At 38.7% G+C, this 9,508-nt stretch overlaps 1 non-coding gene across 1 annotated transcript; it reads right to left on the bottom strand.

Annotated features, from left to right (window-relative positions):
• Positions 1–495: 495 nt before the first annotated feature.
• Positions 496–568, bottom strand: Trnas-gga. The gene has a single exon. It is a non-coding gene; the product is annotated as a tRNA-Ser (tRNA).
• Between the last annotated feature and the right edge of the window lie 8,940 nt (positions 569–9,508).

A 9,508-nucleotide genomic window follows, 5' to 3' on the forward strand; every position in this document is an offset into this window, starting at 1 on the left:
GAATTATGAACCGTGATTGCGTAAGTTTTTAACGCCAGTTATCTTTCAAACCAAATTCCGACGATAACGGGATGATGTCATCATTATCTATGAACATCTTTTAAAATTATAGGAAAGAAAATATCAAAGAAAAGATAAATTCTGATAATGAAATTCAGAAGGCGGTTAGATGACAACAAGTTTTGCGTAAGGGGAGAGCTTTTACTTTGAAGCTTCAAAAGGAGCATTTCATGAAAATTAAATATATGCTGAATTTATTTTTAATACGGCGAGGTAATTCTGAAATTTCAAGGTAAAATAATTAAGCGTAAGAAAAATTTCGTAATTAATAAGATTAATGAGATAAATATACGATGAAATTTCATCAAAATGCGATGGCAAACATTAGAGCCCAAGAAAAGATTTCCACATTTCTTCGTAGGACGAGAAAAATAAAGAGAGAAAATTTGCCAGAAGTCAGAAATCGTGCGAAATATTCACAGAGAAAAATTCATTCGCCTTGACCGGGATTCGAACCCGGATCCCTCGATTTCCGGTCGAGTGCTTTAGCCAGTTAAGCTATCGAGGCGACATTCTTCCCTGTGGATATATTCGGATAATCCTCCTCATCTAAAGCACTCGACCGGAAATCGGGGGATCCGGGTTCGAATCCCGGTCAAGGCGAATGATTTTTTTCTCTGTGGATCTTTCGCACGATTGTGCATTGCGGGTGACTCCCGTAAAAGTTATCACGGCTAGTCCCGGTATACTTTAAACTAGAAGTCAGAAAAATCGTCAAAACGGTCATCCTTCTTATCTACTCCTTGAAAGGATACCGTCTCAATTAAGGAGCGGGAAATATGTGTGGAAGTGGAGCCTTGAGTAGTCAAAATGCTACCCTGGGAGGCGCAAAAAGAAAGCGGTGAAGATCATTGCAATGACGGCACGAGAGGTCCTCCCAGTTTATATAGCATTCTGTGGCGTGGCGCTGCTAACACAGAGGCACTTGAAAAAAATCACGTTCTCATCCAATGGGATCGAGGGGAAACTATTTATAAATCCGTCGACACCGAGAGCTCTCCTGCAGAAAATCGAACGTCGAATCAGTCGATGCGAAAGCCGTAAATACGTACTCTATTCGGCCCACTTACATCATTCCATTTCTCGAACTCACGTCATAATTTCTACTATTCTTCAACATTTTGAATGGAGTGAAACTGATTTCTGCGCAAAACCGCATTTTAAGCGAAATATAATAGCTTAAAATCTAAAGATAAATTTTAGAAAATCAATATTAAATATCCTCGACAAATAGTTGTTACAAGTAATGATTGTAACAGTGACTTTAATTAGTGATTGAAGGGTTAGTTTGAAATGTGATACTATTTCCCGTCTCATTGCGCTAAAAGTTCGGATAATGGTTACACGGTGAAGATTATACATCAATTATTTCGAATATTGTTGTATTTATGCATATATACTTCTTTCCTTTAAATACTATGTACATGTATTCAATCGCGACTATATCTGACGTATTCCACCAGTTATAATGTAATTATTGTATTCTTAAAGATGCGAGCATACGGTGAAACGAGTTTTTACGCAAATTGACATTTATTAGTATGGCACAATATCAACATGGATATAAAATAATTGTGCCGACAGCTATTGTTGAATATATATTTGAATACATTTATGTTGCCTGCAAGAATCTTCTAGCGAGAAAAACAATTGACTAATGGAATGAAAGAATGAAATTGGCAAGATGGCGCCGAGGTGCAATACACGCGCTCGAGTCGCTCCGCATTTATACTGTGTTTCAGTGATCAGTTTCATTCTATTTGTGAACATTTCTCTGCATTTATGTGCACGTATGTTACCAGAAGCCCATCCGTCAACAGTGCCTTCTGGGGATGAAGTGTTCTTCAGTTACAGGAAGTTTTATTTTCCGGCCTTGCAATCGAGTGGTCTTGCTGTGTTCCCCGACGTCTCGTCATCCTCGTACCGGCGATCGCGTGGACCCTTGCGGCCACCAATCTCCCACCCATATCCTGTTCGCGGAGTGCTTATTTTACTTGTTGTGCTTATGTGTGGTGATGTGGAAATTAACCCTGGTCCTTCCCCGAGTGATCTTTTTCGAGTATATTACCAAAATGTTAGAAGCATCAAAAATAAACTCTCGATATGTGATTCTCATGCTCACGAACTGTCTTGTTTTGATGCTATTGCTTTCACAGAAACGTGGCTATCTTCAGCTGTTAGCAACAGTGAGTTGTCTTTCTCTGACACTCATAAAATTTACCGCAGGGATAGATCCTCTAGAGGTGGTGGTGTACTCCTCGCTATAAACTCTAACTTTTATTCAAAGCGTCGCAAGGACCTGGAGACGGGATGTGAAATTGTGTGGTGTGAAGTTTCTCCTTCTTCTCGCAACCGTGGGAAATCGAAAATTTTAATAGGGTGTTTCTACCGCCCCCCATCAAGTGACATCATAATATTAGAAAATTGTTTGGACTCAGTTCTTAGTGCTGTGAAGCTTGGTGATGTTATTCTTTTGGGAGATTTTAACCTATCAATCGGTTGGGACTCCCCAAATTGTGGCCATCCGCTCAATGTCCACGATCGCTATTTTCTTGACCATTTCATAGCTGGCCTTCAACTCTCTCAATATAATCTTCACCATACTCGCGATTTCCTTATTTCGTCTCTTCCTCCAGAAGAAATTACACCGGGGCGAAATATCTTTGCTTCTGACCACGAATCCCTCGATGCCGAGTACCGTTTCTGCCGTTCCCGGACAACCCGTGCACCTCCCAATGGTCCTTTGTTTCCCCTCCCTGCCTGGTCAAAAGTTTGCTGGGAGGACATCAACCGCCGCCTCGACCTCATCCCCTGGGGCGTTCTATCGTCTTTATCCCCTGAGGAAGCGGTCGACTACCTCTACAGTGTTATTGAAAGTGTCATTAAGGACTGTGTGCCCAAGGTAAAACGCAGGACCAGAAAATTTCCTTCCTGGTTCAAGCCCGAGACCTTGCGTATTCTTGGAAATAATAACCGCGCATGGTACCTCCACAAATCCTGCCCAAACGAGTATACCCTTCGCTCATTCAAAGACCTGCGTCGCTACTCAAAGGTCCTCATCCAACATGACTATGCTGAGTTCACCCAGAACGTCACTTCATCCATTACCACCAATCCAAGAAAATTTTGGTCATTTGTAAATCGCCGCCGCAGTAAACCTAGAATCCCTGAAATAGTTTCTTACGGTAATGCTAATGCCGTTGGAGAAAACCGGATGACCCTCTTTCTCAAATTCTTCTCTGAATGCATGACACCCCTCTCTTCCCCACCTCTCACCCATGATCACTTCCCTGCACCCATTTCCAGTAATTGCCTCTGTGAAATTCGAACCGACCCGCTTGAAGTTCTTAAATATTTACGCAAAATTCCCCTTCAACGTTCATCAGACCCTGATGGCCTGAGTCCGATATTTGTTCACCATTGTGCTGAATCACTCTCCATTCCTTTAACTTTGCTTTTAAACCGATGCTTTTCCCTTGGCATTTTTCCACCACAATGGAAAACTGCTAATGTTATCCCCATTCATAAATCCGGGCCAAAAAATGTTGCATCAAACTATAGACCCATCTCCTTACTTCCAGTTCTCTCTTCTGTTTGTGAAAGAATACTCTTAAATCGACTATACTACTTCACCTCCCCTCATCTCTCTGATAATCAACATGGTTTTCTTCCGGGCCGCTCATGCATGACCAACTTATCCGTCTTTCAGCATAATGCCATTAACCTCATTAATAATAAATCACAGTTAGACACCATTTTCCTGGATTTTTCCAAAGCTTTTGACTCTATCAATCATAGCCTCCTCCTCCACAAATTAGGTGAACGATTTAATATTTCTGGTAATTTCAAAAGTCTCCTTACTAGCTTCCTCAACAATCGAACTCAAAGGGTTATTCTTTCTGGCTCATCTTCTCCTTGGTCTCCTCTGACATCTGGGGTTCCTCAGGGGAGTGTCCTTGGTCCTTATCTGTTTAACTTGTATATTGATGATCTTGCCTCTTTGCTACCTTCTTCCCAAGCTCAAACTCTCCTTTATGCCGACGATTGTAAATTGTTCAAGGAAATTCAAAAAACATCTGATTGCCAAGACCTACAAGATGCCTTACGTCAGACATCGAATTGGTGTAATATCTGGAATCTTGCATTAAACTCAGATAAATGTAGTGTGATGTCCATTTCCCTAAAGAAGATAACTCATCAATTTGACTACAGCATTTTTAATCACTCGCTGAAACGTGTATCAACATTTGAGGACCTAGGCATTATCACTGATGATAAATTAAATTTTTCTCCGCACATACAATCCATCAAGTCTAAATCAATGTCCCTCTTAGGACTACTGTTCCGTTTCACTGAAATTAAAGACCCCCAGGCACTTCGAACTTTTTTTTCATCTATCATTCTTCCAATTCTTACCTACTCTTGTCCCATCTGGTCTATCTCTTCACAAACCAACCTCTCGTCCCTGGACTGTGTCAGCAATTTCTTTGCCAATATAGTATGCCAACCGCATTTACGCAGCTTGTCCACTCATGCTATTCACTCCTCCCTCTTCATCCCTAATCTCACTACCCATAGGCTCACAGCTGATTTAAAACTTATTTATAAGATTCTCAATTCCACCATCGACTGCCCAGCATTGCTCTCTTTTATCAATTTTAAAGTTCCACCCCGCCCTACCCGTTCTCATCCCCTAATCCACATGCCCATTCCGAGACTTTCACTCACTAAACGTTCGTTTTTCTACCGCATTACTTCTGTGCTGAACTCACTCCCTCCACACATCGACCCCTTTGCACTTCCATTGAAATCCTTCATAAGCCTTTCCCTATCCTATCTGTCACCGAAGTAGTCTGTCACTGCAGTTTCTTGTTGTCCTTTTGTTTTGTAAATGTAATTATTGTTTTCTACATGTTATATTGCGTCTTCGTCCTCTAATTTATGTATTGTTACCTGGCCCCTATAAAATGGCATATGCTGTATGTGGTTATATTTTTTTTAAATAAAATAAAAATAAAATAAAATAGTTTTTTATTATTCCACCATGGCTTACACATTTTAAATATTTATTGTATTTTATAAGGAATTGATGTTGTATAAAAGAACATAATTGAAGAAGTGTCTCGAATATTTTTAAAGCCAAGATGTCTCAGATACATGATAGTTTTCAGAAAACATGAACACTTGTAAAGGAAAAAGATGATTCAACATAGCCTAAAGAAAACCTTTTATGCTTACATACCCCGTTCTTACAGATTTCATTAGTAGCCATAGATTATTACATGCCAAAGTTTCCCAGCACGGATGAGGCTGCAAACAAAACACAACCATACTTACGACAGGACGATTCTCCTCAAACATTGTATAAACATATCTATTATGTATCTCTGAGAAGTATCTGCTAAAATTTTAATTAAACATCACAATAAGTAAGGTGATAATACTTCAGTTCAGCTGCCAACACATGTAGTGGTTGAAATAAGGAAATGTGACAAATTGTTCAATTATTACTTGCAAATTGCCCTCATTGATGCTTGAAAAAGGCTACCCAAAAAAAATTTATAACTGTACCGGGTAAATCTAAATTAAAATCTATGATTATCACGCAATTCAATTTTATCAAGCGTGGAATTTCTTGTTACCATAATTTTTTGGAAAAGAGAGAATTAACTAAAAAAGCCACTAATTCTGCCGGACCGAGGTTTCTAATGTGCAAGCTGAAGATTTAAATCACCAATCATAAATATCGATCCCAACAACTTTTAATTAGTTTTGAAATATCAAGTATTACTGGAGGTAATCACAGATATCGAAAGAAAATTTCATCAGAAAACGTTACATGGTTTCGGCTCTCAAAGAGGGCGAACAGAATGGAGAAGGCATCCGTATCCTGTATTATAGATAATACCAAGTCTGATAGTCTTAGCGAATAGCATATGCCCAAGGATGAGGTGGGTGAAGAAAAAACCGGAAACTTGCGTATTTATGTGTTCCGATACATTCTTTACTTTAAATAAGAGGGTTATGTTTAAGGTGCATACATTGTTTAGTAATTTTGAATAAAGTAAGGAATTTTATCAAGAAAAATCCATGATTTTGCAAAAACATTGTAAATTTTTGCCGTGAGCTTTCAGCGGCTGCGAATACAAAAAAGGGAAGCCGTTCTTAATTACTCACATTTGGATGTCACATTAAGCAGTGACTTATTTATGATAATGAATGTGAAATTTAAGAAACATTGGCATCTGCTGGAAATATTTCATCTAAAGGAGAATAAATTTCAGAGTCACTACCGAGAATTTTTCATACTAGGGAGACAAAGAGTACACTCATACGTTACCATAGTAGGGTGTTAAACTCCTTCCATCCTTGTCCTAGAAAGTGTGAATATGTATAATGACAGAGTATTATCGACATCATGAATAGTATGCAATGGGCGCCCTCTTCAGGAATAAAATTCTTTAGATGGTATATATGGAACACGTTGCCCTATGACCGCTAGGCATAGGTTTCACCGGTAAGAGAAGGCAAGAGTGGTCTTATTCGATAAATGGTGTTACCATAGAATGGCGGAGATGGTATAAAAATGCGAAATGAGGAAAACATAGGAAAAAGTGAGAGACAAGCAATGAAGCAAAATGGTCTGAAGAGAGGTAGTGTCGATAAAAAATAAATGGAAAGAATAACAAAGAAAGGCCTTGAATTAATTATATGTTAAAAGTAACCACCTGGAGGTTGGTAGAATTAAATAAAACAGTGAACTCACTAGTTATGGGCAAAATAAACATATTCTTCACGTTAGCAGTGGCAGAGAAGTCAAGGGTGAAAGCATTAAAATTGTGATAGTATAGAATCATGAACATTTAAAGAATCAATCTAACGTGTAGAAGTGCTTCGAAGATAGGAACAAGAACTCCTCTGAAAACCATAGGAAGAAAATTTGATCACTTATTGTTAGTCATAAAGAAACATAATGGTCTCATGAGGACCACCTTAAAAGGGCAAGTAAACGGCAATAATGGACGAAGAAAGCCTCGAATTATGTTTTTATAGCAACGAAGGAATACGGGAAACTTTACGAAGAGTTTGAGAGTCTTAGGATGAGTACGAGAGAAAAAGCTTAGAGAAAACACAGTACAACTAAATTGGCTACTTCCAAGAGACGGTTGAAGGACAGAATGGAAAAGAAAAACAACAATTGAAGGGCTCGAATAAGATGTATGGGGCAAGTGATGTCTGATGATAGAAGAATCAATGACATATTACAAGATGCTGATGGGGGAATTAAGTGAATTGCTGAGAACCTACAAGTATTCTTAGCATTGCTGACTGTTGAAGATGATGACGATAAAAAATTTCAAGGATATGAAAGAGAAAAAATATGCAAACACGAAAACAGCTCATATCAGAGTTAAGATTGAAGCATAGTCAAATCTATCCCAGGTTGTAGATATGAGATACCTAATGATGTAAATGGTTTAATACAAAGAGAATAATTGTTTTAGGGAATCACCACCGAATTCAATCTTTCATACTTTTAGGCTGTAAATGTTTCAAAAAATATTCTGAAATCATGCATAATATGGATTGAATTCATGACCTTTCTCATCAGATTACGAGAAGAAAGTTAACCTTAAATTAAGATATCCATCTGGCGCAATAAAATGTAAAATTTATTAAAACGTGTTCTAGAAAAGATAAATTCCTCGCATTAGAATAGTGATCGGCCAGCATATTGATATCAGAAAATAGTTCAATCGGATCAAAAGTGGGTCGTGGCAATGAGATGAGGTGAGAGGAGATGGCTCCTTACAACAGTGTGGTCTCCTTGTCTTGGTCTTACACCGTTGAAATAGGCGACCAAATAGTGTCGCCAATATCTTCCGCTGCAGCGAGAAAGGCATTCCCCATTTGTGCCTCAAACCACGCGGAGAAGCGAAGAGGGCGGAATTTGCGGAGACCAAAGTCTCCGAATGAAGGGCGTAACGCATGTGTTGAAAGTACGCACTAACTGTGAGTAAGAACATGTGTCCAACAGGCAGGCTGCTAGTTGACGCAGAGGAAACGGAAAAGCGAAAAATAAAGAATTAATTCACAGTCGGAACTACTTACGTTGAGACTCAACAAAAAATCTTCTTCTTCTCCTTCTTCCTTCCAGGATTAGGCTACTAAGCCTTTTCGGCTCCACATCACCATCTTTTCCTTGGTCTTCCGATACTTCTCTTGCCAAATGGTTGATATTCCATTGCTTGCTTTGGAATTCTTTCATTTGGCATTTGAAGTAAATGTTCCTTCCATCTATTTGTGTAGTCTTTTAGTTTGTCAGTGACTGCTTGGACACCCAGTTCATCTCTTATTTGAGTGTTTCATGAGCTTTGTTCGCGTCGCTGCAACTTCTGCACTTTCCTGCACCTTTCTGCCCCTTTTGCGTTCGCGTCGCGGAAGTTGTAAGTGACGAACGCTGTTCGCGTCGCGGTTGCAGGTTCAAAAGCTGCAACTTTTATCTGCACCTTTTGCACCAGCTTCGGAGGTGGAGCAAAAGGTGCAACTTAAGGAATCATGGGTAATAGCACACGAAAACAGGCGGAAAGCAAATGGCCATGATAGATAATTGGAAGGTATTTCATTTTGACGTTACTTCTTCGGAAATAAAATATCTGATATTTGAAATACATCTGACTGGGTGAAATATTAATAATAATAAATTATTTCAAGTGGTTAAATAGTAAACAAAGGCGGACTTATAATATATAGTCAAATGAAATGGACGTTTCTCATTAAACGTGACAAAAGTGCTTATTCGAATGAAAAATACCTTACTTTTAGCATAGTAACCTACCTATAAACAATTTTCTAAAACGATTTGTTCGCGTCGTCGACTATACATTTACTATAACTCCCACGGAGGACTGATGCCAATCCAATAGCAATTTTTTAAAACGTACCGTAGGTATACATTCTTTTCTCGTGAATGAAACAGTATCGTGAGTGGATCCATGTAGTGTTGTTAAAATGACAGCTATACCAATGTAGACAAGCAAAATGAATTACTCTTCGATGAGGATGGAGTGGTATTTGTCGCTATGGTAGGTGATATTGTGATTAATAAAAATGTTTTTTTGCCACAACTGACACTTAGAATTATGACTTCAAATAATATGACGTATTTCACACCAGCAACCTTCTCAATGAAATGCACTGATATTCCGTTAGTTCGATTAATGAATGTTAATTCATCTTTCCGCAGTATTGAACGAGTTTTTCATTATTTTGCACCATGATTTCTATGAAATAGATGGTCGTTTACAACGATAAAAATACTATCTCAGATTCTAGATAGGGGCAAAGAGTTCCTCGACGATCTTGGGAATACAGAGGTAATACTTATATTATATACGACCCTGAGGCCATTGAACCAACGAACCACTTGGACCAATATGGAATGAGG

Source organism: Ischnura elegans, chromosome 10 (genome assembly GCF_921293095.1).
Source record: "Ischnura elegans chromosome 10, ioIscEleg1.1, whole genome shotgun sequence".
NCBI classification, from domain to species: Eukaryota; Metazoa; Arthropoda; class Insecta; order Odonata; family Coenagrionidae; genus Ischnura; species Ischnura elegans.